A 19,400-nucleotide genomic window follows, 5' to 3' on the forward strand; every position below is an offset into this window, starting at 1 on the left:
GTTATCATTGAATTCAACCTACCACATCTTGTCATATTGGGAAGCCTACTATTTAGTAGGAGTGGAGCTATTGAGAGAGAGAGAAGAAATGCTTTCAGTTGCAGTGGTAGAATACCTTACTAAATGTCCTTAATGTTTAAGCCTTTTTGTTGTCTAACATAGCTAGGTTGTGCGGAGGTCACGCCATCCCCAGGGTTGGTTAATTCAATGAATTGACAATGTTGTCAAGGGCCCAGGTCCCTTCCCTCTTTTTGCTCCTCCATCTTTAAGTGTGTTGGCTTGTTCTCCAGTCTGGCTTCCCTTATGGTCCTAAAGTGGTCTCAGGTCCAGATTGTGAAACGGAACAGAACCCTATGACCCTCCCCCGCCATGTCCTCAGCCTGCCTTTTGTCTGTGGAAAAACTTTAGCCAAAGAATAAGTTTAATCAGAGAAGTGAGAAAATGCAGAAACAAAGGAAAACAGTCAAAGGAGATCAAATAATAATAGTTTAGTCATTAAGCCTAGTTAAGGACCTTTAGTTCCTTCTCGAGGGCTACAGACAATATTCTGAGCCATATCTTGTGAGCTGCCTTATAGATACTAAAAACCCCTCCAGATGGAGCAGTTAACTACGTGATGACCAGGCTGTAGCCATGACATAAGCTGCCACAATTCTGGGAACTGGCCTCAAAGAAATGGGAACAAACCGACCCTGGAACTGAAGATTAACTGTACCTAAAACAATCAAGATGACGCTGGTCAGACCACCGATGACCAATTTCAAGATGCCTGTCAGAGCTGACTGTGCTGTTTCTGCACGTAGCCCCCTCCCTCTGTCTATAAAAGCTCTTGCCCCCTGATTGTAGGGGGGAAGTCGGCCTTTGGACAGGCATCTGCCCTCCCTCCTGGTTGCCGGCATCCAAGATAAAGCAAACTTTTCTTTCCACCAACCTGACCTCTTTATTGGTGTTTGAGCACCGAGCAGCCAGACCCCACTTTTGGTTACAATTGCAGATAATATCCAGAGGCAAGAAAAGGGGGACACCCTTATATTCTGTCTTTTTTTAAGAAGGAGGACAATCTTTCCCTCCAGGTTTTCCCTCGTCTCGTTAGTTAAAATTGTTTCACCTGTCTATGCCTTTCCCTGACAAGGGGGAGAGGCCTCCAAGATAGGCTTGGCTGATTGCGATTCATATCCCAGCCTCTCCTGAAAGACACAGTTTGGGGAAGGTGAGTGAAATTAGCGTTATGTTAAAAGACAGAAAAATGGGATAGATAGAGGAGTGATGAGTGTGTAAGAGTAGCATCTACTTCAGTAGGTAATCTTATTATAGGTAATAAGTCTGTATGAGTAAGAAAGTGAGACACTAGGGAAAAAATTCAGATTCCTATCATTCCTTACAAGATGGTACAGATATTTAAAAAAAACCAATTACTTAGTTTCAAGAGACGTAGACCAGAGATTTATAGCAAATTTCTAGGACTTGGTTTCAATTCCTAGTGGGATAGCAACTGATTACTTTTAAGAGGCTTAGTCGACAATTTCCACTTACATAGTATTTTAGTCCATTTTGCTATAACAAAAATACCATAGACTCGGTGGCTTATAAACAACATAAATTTATTTCTTACAGTTCTGGAGGTTGGGAAGTTATGATCAAGGCATCAGCAGATTCAGTGTCTGGTGAGGACCCCCTTACTCATTCATAAACTAGTGATTGGTGAGTAACGCCATTCAGTAAAGTCCAACTGCTTGAATTATGTATCATTTAACAGTGCTATACTTCGTGGTCTTCATCAAGTGAGAGAAACTTAACTGTAAACCACTATTCAGTCATAAAGATAAAGAAAATGGCTTCTGATGCTTCATGGAAAATGGATCATTCTTTCATTCAGCAATTGTTATTATTCTTATTTTTGGCTGCGTTGGGTCTTCGTTGCTGCGCATGGGCTTTCTCTAGTTGTGGGGGCTATTCTTCATTGCGCTGCACGGGCTTCTCATTGCCATAGCTTCTCTTGTTGTGGAGCACGGGCTGTAGGTGTGAGGGCTTCAGTAGTTGCAGCATGTGGGCTCCGTAGTTGTGGTTTGTGGGCTCTATAGTGCAGGCTCAGTCGTTGTGGCACATGGGCTTAGTTGCTCCATGGCATGTGGGATCTTCTCGGACTAGGGATCGAACTCCTGTCCCCTACATTGGCAGGTGGTTTCTTAACCACTGTACCACCAGGGAAGTCCCCAGCAAATATTATTGAATATTAGTATATGTGAAACACTGGTAAGAAGAGTGAGGGATTCAAATGAAATAGAAGATAAACTTCTTCACTTCACTTACAACTATAACTCCTAGAGTATCAATTTCATGAGGACAAGAGTTTTGTTTTTCTGTTGTTGTCTCTCCAGTATGACTATCATACAGATATATGCAAGAGAGACTATTGATGCTGTTAAAGTGATTAAACAGGGAGGTCGTTTGACTGAGGTGGCTCTAATATCTTGGCAGCCCATATAAGCAAACCAGAACCTAAGCCAGAGTTGATTCCTGTAAATGCTTCAAGGTTAAGAAACTGAAACTTAAGAACAACTAATCACAAACAGCCAACTAGCCTTTCTCAAATGAGACTATCACTTAAGGTATAGTCAGTCAAACAATTTCCTTGCTTTGCTTCCATGTCTGCTCTATAAAGCCTTTAGCACCTTGGTGGAGTGCTCCTAGCCATTTTCAGTTTGGTGCTGCCTGATTTACTTTGATGTTTGCTCAAATAAACTCTCCAAAATTTTCATGATCCTTGGTTTACCTTTTAACAGTACCAAATCTAGGGATAGTAATTGAAGGATTCAAAGACGTAGAATATTCAGAAAGGAAAATTTTGAATAATATACTTAGACTGTTTATTTTAACCCAAGATTTATTTTAATTAGGTTTTGACGGACACACAGACAACAACCTTTGAAAGAAGAGTTGATTATTCCCAGTAACCCAGAGGGTGGGAGACACCACATGCCACACAGGGCCATATGGGGTCACTTATAGGGAGAAGTAGAGAGAACTGGGACTAAACCTTTGTTTAGTGCTGAGAAGATCTAGGTGGGGATATCCCCTATTGAGTGGGAAGCAAAACACACAGCTGATGCTTGTGATTGGAGGGTTTGTGGTAGATTTCCGAGTGTCTGATGGTGGAGGTGTTTGTAAAAAACCTTGGGTCATTAGCATGGCTCCATGACTCTAAGATGCCAAATCATGATTACAAAATATCAAGACTAATTATTACATTATTAATTCTATTACTGTTACTGTTGCATCACCAACTTAGCTTTGTATTCAGTATTTTTTAGAGACAGATAATAGATGTATTAGCAGAACAAGACAATGCTCATTTGTTACACCCAAGACAGTAAACAAAGGCCTCATTTACTGAGTTGTTTCCTCTGCCTCAATGTCAAAGAAAGACCTTGAGGTTGCTCATGAAGTGCATTCTTGCATGTACCATGCCTAAAACAGAGTTAAAGCTACAGACAGGCTCTTATTATTGTTTTACTTTTTTTTTCCCCATTATGGGTTAACCACAATGACAAATCTCATTCTAGATCTTAGTCCTGCCAGCCACTTCAGAAGGATCTTCCACCAGGATTCTGTTCTGCCTTAGGGGTGATTCAACAAAGAAAGATACATTTTAAGATCCCTTGGGTGGAGGGGGAGGCAGTGACTTTCTAAATGAATGGATTATGAGTAAGGAAAAGAAGAACTCTGCTAAAGAAGCTGAATGAAATATTTTCTAATGGTTTTGTGGGTAGGAAACAGAGTGTGGAGGGGAAGCTTTTTTTTTTTAAAGCTGTAGGACTTGGGTGTTAAAAGACATGTCATTTCATTGTAACTATTATTTGTGGTAAGCGGGACATATTTAAAAATCTAATTTTGTTGTCTTGAACTTGTATGATTTGCCTACATTTCCTTTTGTTGTAGTAATCGTTACTAGAAGGAGATTGAGGTTTTAATTGAATTTTTTACCGAACGGTGAACTTATTGAATACTCATTGGGTTTCTATTTGGCAACACCTAATGAGAAGTTCATTTCTTTTAATCTTGTTAGGCAACATGGTGGGAAATGACTGATTTATATACTACCCAATATTACCTCCAGCCTCCCAAATGCCAATATATACTTTTATTTTAAAAACATTTTTCAGCAGGTGGAATCCAGTTTGCTTACTTTTTCTGGATTTGTCTTGCTTTTAAAAATTCTTTATTTTATATCATGTTTTTGTGACTGGGATTATTCTGCTGCAGGTAACACTTTCTTATAAATGGCAATTTTTTTTTTTTTTGGTTATACTAAAAAGATCCAATTGAATGCCTTTTGATGGGACTTCCTTTATTTATATAACCTACCAGTTTGAAATTTCTGATCACGTATACAGACTACAAGTTGACTTTCATTACTAGATGTGGAAGTGTTACCCAAAGGGAACGCTTGGAAGCAGCACTTTGCAGAGGATGGGACAAGTGGGTATATGCAAAATAATCTAATGGTTACAAATTCAGGTTCTGGAGCAAGACTGGGTTCAAATCCCTGCTCTCTCAATGACTAGCTCTGTGACCTTGTACAAGCTTCTCTCTCTTTTTTTTTTTTTGCAGGGGGCGGGGGGGAGGTGGTGCCATGCTGCATGGCTTGTGGGATCTCAGTTCCCCAACCAGGGATTGAACCTGGGCCAGTGCAGTGAAAGCCCGGAACCCTAACCTTTAGGCAACCAGGGAACTCCCCACAAGCTTCTTAAATTTTCTGTGCCTCTGTTTCCTTTTCTGAAAAATAGGGGTGGTTATAGTACCTACCTCACAAGGCTGTTGGAATACATTTAGAACAGTGCTCAATGAATGTGTGTGGTTGGTATTTGGGGAAGGAGGGATTGACTGGATGAGGAATATGGAAGCTGGAAGAAGGAACATTTCTGCAGGTCTGGATTTGCCTGACGGTAAGAATTATTTAGGGTCTTTGTTAAAAATACATGTTGCTAGGCCTTCAATTAGAACACCTAGGCAAGATTCAAGGAATTTATGTTTTTAACAAATACCCCAAATGATTCTTATTATCAGATTAGTTTGGGAAACTATGATATGGCAGACTGAGTGTAGACTTCAGAGTCAGACAGATGTGGATTCTGGTCCATTCCTTAAACAATTGTGTCCAGATGTCCACATGTACCAGGAACTGTTTTAGTTGCTGGGCATACAGCAGAGACTAAAACCGATGAAAATCTCTCATTTTTGTCCTTTTAAGACCTTAGTCTACTGGGATTCCTACTCTAAAATGTCAGCCAGGGCCTGTCTGAGTGACTTGAATGAACAATTTAACAATAAAAGCTTTTCTGTCCCTTGTCACAAAAGCATTATGAGCCCATTAAAGAAAAAAAATAAGTCAAAAATTATAAGCCACAGCCCAGTGAGCTCACAGTGGAGAGGGAAAGCCTTAGTGTCCAGAAGCCTGATGTTCATATTAAGTAAAAGAATTTAGAATAGGAAAAAAAGTGGTGGCATTGGTGGTTTGGTGGGGGTGAAGATGTCCAAGTGATTTTACCCTTAAACGAGAAATTGAGCCTCTTGACCACAGGAAAGCAAATACAATGCGGGGACTCTATTTTGTTTAGTTTGTTTTTCAGTAAAATTAAAGAAAACTAGGGTTACAACTGATGTAGAAATGCTATTTAATTTACTTCTGTTAAAAAAAATACGTATTAAAGGCAAAATATTGCTTTCTTTGAATCTTTTGAGTCTCTGTCTTTATCCTTTTTGTTTTTGTTTTTATTATTAATTTTAAAAAATTTTATTGGAGTACAGTTGATTTATAATCTTGTGGTAGTTTCAGGTGTATAGCATAGTGATTCAATTATACATATATTCATTCTTTTTCAGATTCTTTTCCCATATAGGTTGTTACAGAATACTAAGTAGAGTTCCCTGTGCTCTACAGTAGGTCCTTGCTGGTTATCTATTTTATACATAGTAGAGTGTGTATGTTAATCTCAAGCTCCTAATTCATCCCTCCCCACCACATTTCCCCTTTGGTAACCATAAGTTCGTTTTTGAAATCTGTGAGTCTGTTTCTGTTTTGTAAATAAGTTCATTTATATCATCAGACAAATTAGATTCCACATATGTGATAACATATGATATTTATCTTTCTCTGTCTGATTTCACTTAGTATGACAATTGCTAAGTCAGTCCATGTTGCTGCAATTAGCATTATTTTGTTATTTTTTTATGGCTGAGTAATATTCCATTGTATTATGTACCACATCTTCTTTATCCATTCCTCTGTCAATGGATGTTTAGGTTGCTTAAATGTCTTGGCTATTATAAATAGTGCTGCAGTGAACATTGGGGTACATGTATCTTTTTGAATTATAGTTTTCTCCAGATATGTGCCCAGGAGTGGGATTGCTGGGTCATATCATAGTTCTATTTTTAGTTTTTTAAGGAACCTCCATACTGTTCTCCATAGTGGTTGTAGCAATTTACATTCCCACCAACAGTGTAGGAGAGTTCCCTTTTCTCCACACCCTCTCCAGCATTTAGTGTTTGCAGACCTTTTGATAACGGCAGTTCTGACCAGTGTGGGGTGATACCTCATTATAGTTTTGATTTGCATTTCTCTGATAATTAGTGATGCTGAGCATCTTTTCATGTGCTTTTTGGCCATCTGTATGTCTTTGGAGAAATGTCTATTTAGGTCTTCTGCCCATTTTTTGATTGGGTTGTTTGTTTTTTTGACATAGAGCTACATGAGCTGCTTGTATAATTTGATCCCTTGTCGGTTGCTCTGTTTGCACATATCTTCTCCGATTCTGAGGGTTGTCTTTGTTTTGTTTATGGTTCTGTTTTTATCCTTTGATTTGCAGGTTCTGGATTTATTTCACACTGGTTGTAGTGGTTTACTGCTTTTTCTACTTTTTGTGTTTAAGTACAGTACAAAAAACAAACATTAAAAACAAAAACAGTATTTTGGACGTTACTGTTGGGGAAAAGGGGGTGTTCTTTCCAGTGACATTTAAGACAGCTGATGCTTACCTCTTCAAGAGCCAAAGTTATCACAGTTTTGCACATTCTAAATGTGCTGCACATTCCCATCCCTGTTGAAAGAGAGTATATTGAAAAAACTTAAAGCTACAATTTATTTTTACATGGAAAGTACAATTTTGGGGAATTACGGAAGTGCGGAGATAAGAATACATACTTACTTATCACTCAATCCAATTTCCTCTTACCATTCTGCTGAAGTCGAACCTTTGAAGATAGTGACCTTGTGATTGCTGAATCCTCTTCTCAATCCTTATCCTTCCTGAACGCGAGCATTTTGTCACTGTTGACAGCCTATCCTTTTTTTTTTTTTTTGGTTTCTAGGGCACTGTTTTTTCTCTACTACTCCAGCCACACTTTGCCACCTACTTCCTTTCTTTAGGCTCCTGCTGAGCTCATTTTCAACACTCTCCATGTATATTCCCTCTGTTGGGGGAGTGATTTCACTCTTCTACTCATACATAAATAATCCCCCAATTTGTATTTTCATTCCTGACTTGTTCACTAAAGGAAGACCATTTCTCTACCCGTGGCACTGATGACACCAAGTATGTGGGTTTTCCACACCAAGAAATTCTCCATTTCTCTGTGGAAACAAATTGGGTGTCCTACAAATTTTTTTAAATTAATTAATGAATTAATTATATTGGCTGTGTTGGGTCTTTTTTTTTTGCTGTGTACAGGCTTTCTTTAGTTGTGGTGAGTGGGGGCTACTCTTCATTGCGGTGCGCGGGCTCCTTATTGCCGTGGCTTCTCTTGTTGCAGAGCATGGGCTCTAGGCGCGTGGGCTTCAGTAGTTGCAGCACATGGGCTCAATAGTTGTGGCTCACGGGCTCTAAAGCGCAGGCTCAATAGTTGTGGCGCATGGGCTTAGTTGCTCTGAGGCATGTGGGATCTTCCTGAAGCAGGGATCAAACCATTTCCCCTGCATTGGCAGGCGGATTCTTAACCACTGCGCCACCTAGGAAGCCCAGGTGTCCTACAATTTAATTCAGTTCTGACACTAACGACCCAGTCAGCACAGACCCCACAGGTTAAGGGTTGAGTCCCACAAGACTGCCCCCAGCATGAGACAACAATTTTTAGTGGTAGGTTCCCAGCTAATCCACACTTCTGTCTGACTTGGTTATAAATTGGAGGTTCCCAGAACCTCTCCTGCTCAGGTTTGATAATTTGCTCTAATGGCTCACAGAACTCAGGGACGTACTTTACTTACTATTACTTGTTTATTTTATTTATTTTTATTTATTTTTTATTACTGGTTTATTATAAAGGATACAAATGAACAGCCAGATGAAGATGTACATAGGGTGAGGTCAGGAAGGGTCTTGAGTGTGGGAGCTTCTGTTCCCACAGAGTTGGGGTCGTGCCACCCTACTGGTAGCTTTCTGAACTTATCATTTAGGGTTTTTATGGAGGTTCCATTACATAGACGTGATTGATTAAATCATCAACCATTAACTTAATCCCTAGTCCCTCTCCTCTCCCTGCAGGTCACAGAGGCTGAAAATTCCAATCCTCTAATCATGTGGTTGGTTTCTCTGGCAACCAGCTCTCCCAAGAGTCACTCCCTTAGCACATACTCAGGTGAAGTTGAAAGGGGATTATTATGAATAACAAAAGACACTCCTCTCACCCCACCACTCGGGAAATTCCTGGGGGTTTAGGAGCTCTGTGCCAGGAACTGGGGATGAAGACCAAATATGTACTTCTTATTATATCACAATATTATATCTACCAAGCCCCAAATCTTAATTTCCAGCCTGTGAGGACATCTCTCCTGGAGAGTTCACCAATGCTTCAACATTCACACAGCCAAACCCAATTTGACTACCTTCCTCAATTTTTAATCTTAATAATTAAGGGTTATATTATGGAATTATTCTAATAGAATAATTACTTATTAACTTGCTTTTTTACCCTCACACATCATGACTAAGTAGAAGTTTTAGGGGCAGTAGAAGGGACTGGGAAAAATTGTCATTTAAAAGCTTTGGTCCTATTGAGGCAGGAGATGGATGGGCCCCAGGCTGAGCAGCCGGAGCTCTTCGTTCCCTGTGGACGGGTACTCCAAAATAGCAGCAGGGAGAGAAGTTGAGCCCTGCCCAGATAAGAGATAGAAGACTACATGTTCCTCATTCTCCAAGTCAAGGAGACATTCCTGACTACCCACGCACAGAAAGGCTCCTTGGAGGTCAAAAAAGGAGGCGGCACCATCCCATAGTAATGATGCCAACCTACCCGTAGGCCTCTTTGCTAGAATCCATCTTGGCTAAGAGATGCTCACACATCCATGGGAGGACCCTGAGAGATACCAAATACGGGCTCAGAACCAGGCCAAGAGAAACCTGGAAGAAATGCCCCATAAAAGTGATTCAGACTACCATGAGAGCTCGACTCTCTGAGCCCACCCACGTGTCTATCCACACGTACTCTTATTCCTCCTAATAAACACTTTACTTGTTTCACTACTTTCTGTGTCTTTGTGGGAATTCATTTCTGCAAAGCCGAAAGGCCAGGGCCTTGTCACTGACCACTGGTCTAGTGGCTAGGGTTCAGTGCTCTCACTGCTGTGGCCTGACTTCAGTCGCTGGCTGGAACTGAAATCCTGCTTCAAGCTGCTGCAGGCCGAGGCCACCCAAGATTAGTGTTGAATCATCATCTGAAGTGGCTGAAATTTCTCTTCTTTTCCTTTGTACTGTTTTAATTCAAGCCTTTATTATCTTTCTGGTAATGGCTTCTTAATTGATCTCCCTGACTCACATCTGCCCTTTTATTCCAGTGCATCTTGCAGATTACTGCCAGAGTCTTAACATGAATCTGATGATGTGATCATGCTATTTATAAATCTTTGCTGTCTTGCTGTGTTCTCAGAATACAAGGTGATACCCTTACCATGCCATTCAACGCTATTGTCCCCTGTGTACTCGGGCACCGAACCTGAGGCATCATCTCTCTCATCCTGCTCTGTTCAACATTTTGCCTTTACCCCGACTATTGTTTTTAATCACCTTTTTGCTTTTGGATGGGATGCTAAGCATCCTTCAAGGCTGCCTTAGGTACTGTTTTCCCTGTGAAACCTTCCTCAGCTCCCTAAGAAGGGCTCTGCTATGAGTTGCTCCTCTCGTATATGTTAGTATTCCTAGGATCTAGCAAAGCACTTTGAGCATACTATTAACTTCTTTTTAGAATTAAAAGACCTTATTTTTAGAAACGATGGTTGGAAGGTAGTGTTTACTACCACTTAGTCCTTTATCTGGTAAATTTCGTTTGTTCGATTTCTTAGCAAACCAAATTAATATCAATCATTGTCATCACTCTGAGAAACATTCAGCAGATGTCTAGACTGCTTGCAGGCAAGTAGGGTGCAGGATTTACCAGTTGGTCTTGCATTCACCAATTCAGTCAGCTCCACGGTAACCCTGGAGTGATGTGTGATTGTTAATGCTTTTTCCAGTGCTGTGCTACCACACAGCCTGTGGTGAGTCCTAACTGAGACTGTGCACCGGGAGGTGATCTACTACATACGTCTCCAAGTCTCATTTGAGATTCAAAGTCTAACCGGACTCACACTTGACACATTTCAAAGCTTAGTGGCTACTCCCTTATGTAATTTTAAACAGGACTCAAGTCAATTTTGCAGTTAAACAAGTCTAGTTGGTTTAGTTTTGTGTTTAAATAGCAACAGATTTCTGTCTCCTAGGAAACTGCATGGCAACTAGGAACTCAAATAATAACCGTTTAAATCAAGAGCATGTCAGGATCTCTTAAGTCTGTGAAAGCAAGGACACTGTTAACAGCCTGTGTAGGTAAGCATGATGACATGGCAGAATGAAATAAAGTCAGCTAATGGCTGAAGGTAACCAAACCAAACAAAATAAACCCAAACAAGTAATTGTTTATCTTTAATATCTAACTTGCCCTATATTTTACCATAATTTTTATTATTCTATAAAAGGATCACATGCTAGTAATATCCTACAGGTATAATAAAATATATGAAAATGTTGAACATCAGTCAAGCAGAAGTACCTATGCCATGGAATTAAATTCTTCTATTTTTACCAAATCATGTACTTGTACAAAGAACAAGTAAATTAATCGACCTTAAAACCCTCACTAGTTTTTGTAGTTATTTGATTGTATTATTATTGTTAGTATCTACGTTAATAATAAAGTTATATATAAAGGGTTAGTATTATAAACTGTAGAAATGTATCACATATGAATCATGTTTATTAGACTGAAAGGTCATCAAATGTGCATATAAGAGGTGTTCCAGAACACCGCCGCATTTTTCAGTTTCTTTTATTCCCAAGCTCCCCTTTTTCCTTTCTCTCTCTCCTCTCTGGCTTGGCAGGAGCCTTGCTAGTGTCTGTTGTGTTACACCTGTTGTGAATGAACAAGCAGGTGATAATTAGCAACAGTGGTGCTAGCTGTACATCTAGCTGTAAAATGGTTGAAACCATCCAATGACCTCTACTACTTTGGACATACAGCTTGGTTGGAACCAACAGAGTAGCTAAATTTGCATTTACTCTGTGTCCCACAGTCCAGCAGTTCTTTTAGTGGTTCTAAACACTTAGGAGAAACAGTCTCAGGATTTTCGGGACGTTTTCGTGGAGGATGCTGCCACCTGCTGGCCAGATAAAGCAGGGCAACTTTTTAGAATCACAGTGGAATCTGCAGTGCAATTCCTCATTCCCACTGTCATGTAACACTTTGCGAACATAGTAATTTGGATTTTCAACATCTAGAGGATTCATATTTGAATTATAAAGAAAAATCATATAACAGCCAAAGGAACAAATAATCTGAAATACTTTCCACAGAGTTATACAAGTATGTTGTAAAAGAGTAAACTCTTATTACAGCTAATTTTGAGTTGTATAAAACAGAAAGAAAATTAGCCTTGGAGAATTTTATAGTGAAACTCTTAAGGTTCAATTTCTCTTATGCTTATTCAGTCTTATAAGTTTGTCCTCTATTTTTACTTATTATTATTATTTTTTAATGAAACAAAAAATTTATTTTTATTTATTTATTGGCTGTGTTAGGTCTTCATTGCTGCACACAGGCTTTCTGTAGTTGTGGCGAATGGGGCTACTCTCCATTGCGGTGCACAGGCTTCTCATGGTGGCTTCTCTTGTTGTGGAGCACAGGCTCTAGGTGCGCAGGCTTCAGTAGTTGTGGCACAAGGGCTCAATAGTTGTGGCGCACAGGCTTAGTTGCTCTGCGGCATGTGGAATCTTCCCAGCACAGGGATTGAACCTGTGTCCCCTGCATTGGCAGGCAGATTCTTAACCACTGTGGCACCTAGGAAGTCCCTGTCCTCTATTTTTTTTTTTTTGTATTTTAAAATGTTTATTTTTTATTATATTTTTTACATTGAGCACTTCAGGAAAGAAAATAATTACAATGATTCAAATGCATGAATGATTCAAATTCAAAATGCAATCCCTGGATTCAATAAGTATCCTTTATAATTATACCCAATCAATATTAGAAATGTGTGTAGACACTAAATCAGCTAACAAAATAAGTAAAATAACTATATAAAGTATAAATCTCAGGACTGGGGAACATGCATGATCAGTTAAGTCACTTTGCCACTGTGTTATTTTCAAAAAACATGATGCACATTTGCTTCAATCACATACACATTCATTGCAAGTGTTTTTTTTTTTTTTTCCTTGGCTGTACTGCAAGGCATGTAGGATCTTAGTTCCCTAACCAGGGATCGATCTATGCCCCCTGAATTGGAAGCACAGAGTCTTAACCACTGGACTGCCAGGGAAGTCCTGCAACTGTTAAATTAGACTACTGATGCTAACAACTTAAAACTCTGATCGTAAAGGAAAATTGTTTAATACAAAGAAACTCAAGAAGAAAGTTTCAGGACCCTTGATCAGAAGCCTTTGACGCCTGTCATACTACTCTGGTGTGCACCAAGGTTCAAATAAGGCTGAGAAAGAAGAGTTGTTTCCTTCTCCCTTTGAAGACATGATCCAAGAAATAGATGAACTACACATTCTATAGCAAACAGCCGTGCTTGCCAATAAAGGACTCCTTACGTTAGTAACTAACCACATTTTAAAAGCCTTGCCAATGTTACAAAAACAAAACATTTAGAGTCATATTGACAAATACAAGCATAATTATTTTTTTGCCTTCTATAAATAATAATCCTTGAAATGCTAAAAGTGTGTTCTAACTGTGGTTCTTTTCTGGTGTGGGAAGCTGCAGGTGCACATGGGATGGTCTACTGATTTACCTTCTCAAAGTATTCTTTGGAAGCAGTCGGATGGGGCTTGATTGTAGGAGAATCTGGTGTCCGGTTGGCTGGGCAGACTTCTCCATGGGTTTCCACAAACTGGAATGCCTTCACCAAGCGGAGGGTCTCTTCCACGCTCCGGCCCACTGGGAGCTCATTGATGCTCAAATGCCTGATGACTCCGTTGGGGTCCATTATGAAGAGACCTTGTAGTGCAAGGCCGGGACCTTCTAACAGCACACTGTGGTCTCGGGAAATTTGTTTAGTCAAATCTGACAAGAGCGCGATGTTCACGTAGCCCACACCGCCATTCTTCCTTGGTGTGTCTTTCCAGGCCAGGTGGGTGAAGTGGGAATCCACTGACATCGCAACAACTTCACAGTTCACATCGTGAAATTCATTGGCTTTGTCACTGAAAGCAATAATTTCTGTAGGACACACCAAGGTGAAATCCAAAGGATAGAAGAAGAGCACCAAATATTTCCCCTCAAAGTCATCAAGGGTTATTTCTCTGAACTCTCCGTTGACAACGGCTGTACCCTTAAAATAGGGTGCGTGCTGGGTGATGGCCGGGGCATGGTACGAGGAACTGGTGCTAAAGGCGAATTTTGCTTGACCAGAACCAGACTACAACGCATTTGTCAAGCACGTTCTTCGAGAAGCAGCAGGCCTAAGAGCAGCAGAGGCAGAAATGCCCCAAGGAATGGCACTCACGTGCCGGACATGCGAAGCCCAGAGCAACCTTCCCACCGCGGCCGCCATCTTCAGTGTGCGTGGGACCTGTCCTCTATTTTTAAAAGTGATGACATACATAAAAACCAAATAACCTTGGCCTAAATGAAAACGTTGGCTATGTAAAAATATCATTAATATAGTAAATATGTGCCACAATGCCTAGGTTTAATTAAATCCACAATATTTTTTAATCATCATAAGCCAAACACTCTACTAGGTTATGTGACTATTACACTGAATAGAAGACACAGGGTCCTGCCTTCTGGAAACCTGTCTAGAGGGTGTCATGGAGACATCAACAGGATTCTAGAACAGAGTAAGGTGTATTGTGCATGGAGTACTTTGGGAGCATGGAGGAGGAACTCTCAACCCCAGCTTGGCTTATGGAAAATAAAAGAAAGCAAATTAATGTAAATATTCTTTAATAGGCACACCAGTTTGCAGCTGACAAATAGACTTACATTTATGTCTCCCATAAAAACTTACGCCCCAGTTTTATATTGTCAGGTTTCTATCCAAAGTGTATTATTATTCATTGTAAACTTTCCTTCTTTTTCTTCTCTCAAGGTATAGTATTTAAATTAGGAAAATTTGTGTATTCTTTCCATAAATAAGATGTAAGTCATTTTTTTTTTGGCTGTGTTGAGTCTTCATTGCTGCGCAGGCTTTCTCTAGTTGTGGTGAGCGGGGGCTACTCTTTGCGGTGCATGGGCTTCTCATTGTGGTGGTTTCTCTTGTTGCAGAGCATGGGTTCTAGGCATGCGGGCTTCAGTAGTTGTGGCATGTGGGCTCAGTAGTTGTGGCTTGCAGGCTCTAGAGCGCAGGCTCGGTAGTTGTGGTGCATGGGCTTAGTTGCTCCGCAGCACGTGGGATCTTCCTGGACCAGGGACCAAACCCATGTCCCCAGCATTTCCAGGTGGATTCTTAACCACTGTGCCACCAGGGAATTCCCAAGATATGTCATTTAATAACTAAAGCTTAGACAGAAATGACTAGAGGCTATGAAAGTGTGTATATTTACAGTCTCTCTGGGTTTAATATTCAGTGTCTTAGGAATGACAACTTTTACTTTTTTATGATCACTTACCAATGCTGTAATTATGCTGCCCTCCCATTTTGTAATTTAGGCTAATATTCTATAAAAAATTGCTCCTTTACCTTTAAATATTTTTAGCTCTGTAGGTCTGAAAGCTTTAAGAATGTAATTCCCTTCAGCTTTTAAATTTATTTTGTTTAAAATGATGGACAAGGAAAACAGAGTGGAGGTTCCTCAGAAAACTAAAAATAGAATTGCCATATGATCCAGCAATCCCACTCCTGGGCACATACCTGGACACAAGTATAATTCAGAAAGATACATGCACCCCTGTGTTCATAGCAGCACCATTTACAATAGCCAAAACATGGAAACAACCTAAATGTCCATCAACAGATGAATGGATAAAGAAGATGTGGTACATATATACAATGGAATGCTACTCAACCTTAAAAAAGGATGAAATAATGCCATTTGCAGCAATGTGGATGGAACTAAAGATTATTATACTAAGTGAAGTAAGTCAGAAAGAGAAAGACAAATATCATATATCACTTATATGTGGAATCTAAAATATGGCACAAATGAACTTATCTATGAAACAAAAACAGTCTCACAGACACAGAGAACAGACTTGTGGTTGCCAAGGGGTAGACGGATGGGAGAGGGAAGGACTGGGAGTGTGGGATTAGCAGATGTAAACTATTAAATATAGGATTGATGAATAACTGTATAGCACTATGTAGCACAGGGAACTATAATCAATATCCTGTGATAAACCATAATGGAAAAGAATATAAAAAAAAGAATGTCTACATGTATATAACTGAGTCACTTTGCCGTACAGCAGAGATTGGCACAACGTTGTAAATCAACTATACTTTAATTAAAAAAAATTAAAAAAAATAAAATGAAAGTTGCTAGTCTGGAATGAATGAATGAGTGAATGAATGAATGACTAAAATAAGTAAATAAACAAACAAATGAATAAGTAGATAAACACACACAGTACACATAAACACAGACAATAAGCTGTTGGAATATTTCTCTCCGACTTTAGGTTGCTGCTGTAATAAACTGTAGCTCTTTGGTGTTTCCTACTAGTCATCTTCTTACAGCAAACGCTGCTTCCCCCACCCCTGCCAACTGCCCACCTTCACTGTTGTCTTTAAAATATATATATTTTGTCTCTTTAAAATAGTGTGGCATTTCTAGAATTTGCTAAAATATTTATGATCATTCCTATTTTAAAGTGAATTTAAACTAACTTCTCAGACTGTTAAGTGGGAAGTCATCTTTCAGTGTTTTGACTCAGGGGCGCTTGGTAGCATCTTAAGAACTTCCAGTCTCTGACTAGGTGTTTATCAGAACATTTCCAGTCTATACAAATTGTTTGGGATACCTTTTAATGGAGGTTAAAATAAATAAAATACCCATCATTGAATTGATCTCCCTTTGAAAAAAAATTTAATAAAATACACTTTTCCTAATCTGCTTAAAAGTTGTTTTTAATCCAATGTTTTGAACAGATAAATTTTTGAATGATTCCAAAAAAAAAAAGCGAGAAGTATAAAATGAAAAAAATTTCTTATCTACTCATTTCCCAACTACCTGCCTTCCCTCTGGATAGCCAATGTAAGTGGTTTGTTTATATATCATTACAGAGTTTCTTTATGCATATAAGCAATATATATTTTTTTCTTAAATTATCCCTTTTACTCAAAAGGAAACATACCATATATTCTGTTTTCAGTTTACTTTTTAAAAATACTAATAATAGTTTTATATTAGTAGATATCTTTCTGTATTATTTAGCCTTAAAGAACTTTTCCATTTTTCACAACTGTATAATATTCTATCATGTAAAATTTACTAAACTATAACCAATCAGTTTCCTGCTGATGGACATTTAGGTTGTTTCTAATTTTTTGCTGTTTTAAACAGTGCTAGGGGAATAAGCAGATAAGTTTTTAAATAGTATTATTGATCTTATTGTCTTCTGTGAATATTTTTCCTCATTTATTCTTTGCTTTTTTGCTTTTCTTTTTCTTTTTTTTTTTTTTTGAGGTGTTTTTTGTTTTTTGTTTTGCTATGCAGAACTTTTTGATTTTATACAGTCAGTTTTGTCAATTGTTTCTTCTATGGCTTCTTTATTTTTTATCATGGTAAGAAAAGCCTGCCTTCCTGCAAGGTTAAAAAGAAATTTTAAAAAAAGTTTCTGTTTTCTTCTAGTACTTTCATTGCTTTGTTTTCACACCTAAGTCTTTGATCCCTTTAGAATTTATCCTGATGTAAAATGTGGATCTAACCTTTATTTCCAGATGGTTGTCCAATTGTTACAACACAATTTATTGACTATTCCAACTTTCTCTGACCAATTTCAGATAACACCCTTTTCATATACTAAATTCTCATATGTATTTGATGTATTTCTTGGTTTCCTATTCTGTTCCTCTGGGTTTGTCTGGCTATCTATGTGTCAGGTTTTCTAATTGGCTTTTTTATTTATTTATTTATTATTTATTTATTTATTTAATTGGTTGTGTTGGGTCTTTTTTGCTGTGCGCAGGCTTCCTTTTTAGTTGCAGTGAGTGGGGGCTACTCTTTGCTGTGGTACGCAGGCTCCTTATTGCCATGGCTTCTCTTGTTGTGGAGCACAGGCTCTAGGCGCATGGGCTTCAGTAGTTGCAGCACATGGGCTCAATAGTTGTGGCTCACGGGCTCTAAAGCGCAGGCTCAATAGTTGTGGTGCACGGGCTTAGTTGCTCTGCGGCATGTGGGATCTTCCTGGAGCAGGGATCAAACCTGTGTCCCCTGCATTTGCAGGCAGATTCTCAACCACTGCACCACCTAGGAAGCCCTCTAATTGGCTTTTGATTAATTAAACAGTATGATTTTTGTTTGCTTTTGTTCAGTGAATAATATGGATAGTAAACATCCTGTGCTTTGGGAATCATATTTTGATTCTCAAGGTAGAGTGTGAATAAAGTCAGAGAATAGAGCTGCCCATGTCTACCCTTGATATGCTCATGTCTAGTTCTCTTGTTTTCATCCTTCAGGCCAACGTTTTCTTAGATGTGTTGAAGGGATGCTTAAAACATTTTATTATTATTATTTCTTTCCCACAGTCCAGTAATTTATTTTAAATTCGAGTAATTTCAAATTCCACAAACAAAACTGAAGAACAGCAATATTTTGTTTGAATTCTTTCTTCTGTACACTCGGTGATCTAAAACACCACAATATAGGTTCCCTGATAATAGCTGTATGATTTGGACATGAAGTAGATCATGTTAATAATCAAAGATAAAAAAAGGACTTGATCTTGCCCAGCTCTACAACAAAGGAAAGTCAGAAATATGTGAATAATCACTTAGTACTCATAGAACAGTTTTTCTTATAATGTATTATTTCACTTATTTCTTGCCATAACTTTGGTAGATACTTTTATTGTGGTTTATGGATGACAAAACCAAGGCACAGATTGGTTAAATGAGCTCAAGTTCACACAGAGGGTGGTGGAGCCTGGATGTGAACTTAGGCAGAGTTTTTTCTTTGTTTTGTTTTGGGGATAACTAAGGATTCACAGGAATCTGCAAAATAGTACAGAGAGGTCCTGTGTATACACTTTACCCAGTTTTCCCCAATGATTACACAATATGTAACATAACCACTGGGGAAACTAGATACAGGCATACTTCCCTTTATTATGTTTTGCAAATTTTTTTTTTCTTTTTTATTCTTTTTTAGCAAATTGAAGGTTTGTGGCAACTCGGCATTGAGCAAGTCTATTGGTGCCATTTTCCCAATAGCATTTGTTCACTTGGTGTCCCTGTGTCACATTTTGGTAATTCTTGCAATACTTCAGATTTTTCCATTATTATTATATTTGTTACATTGATCTGTGACCACTAATCTTCGATGTTACTATAGCAAAACATTACAACTCGTTGAAGGCTCAGATGATGGTTAGCATTTTTAAGCAATAAAGTATTTTTGTTGTTGTTGAAGTATAGTTGATTTACAATGTTGTGTTAGTTTCTGGTGTACAGCAAAGCGATTCAGGTGATTCAGGTGTGTGTGTGTATATATATATACACATACACAGACACACACATATTCTTTTTTATATTCTTTTCTATTATGGTATTTTACAGGATATTGAATATAGTTCCCTGTGATATACAGTAGGACCTTGTTTTTTATCTGTTTTGTATACAGTAGTTTGTATCTGCTAATCCCAAACTCCTAATTTATCCCTATCCCAACCCCTTTCCCCTTCGGTAACCGTAAATTTATTTTCTGTGT

General features: G+C 38.8%; 1 pseudogene; it reads right to left on the reverse strand.

Annotated features, from left to right (window-relative positions):
- Positions 1 to 13,194: 13,194 nt before the first annotated feature.
- Positions 13,195 to 14,083, reverse strand: LOC130831621 (thioredoxin-dependent peroxide reductase, mitochondrial-like; annotated as a pseudogene).
- Positions 14,084 to 19,400: the final 5,317 nt, after the last annotated feature.

The sequence above is a fragment of the Hippopotamus amphibius genome, chromosome 11 (genome assembly GCF_030028045.1).
Source record: "Hippopotamus amphibius kiboko isolate mHipAmp2 chromosome 11, mHipAmp2.hap2, whole genome shotgun sequence".
NCBI classification, from domain to species: Eukaryota; Metazoa; Chordata; class Mammalia; order Artiodactyla; family Hippopotamidae; genus Hippopotamus; species Hippopotamus amphibius.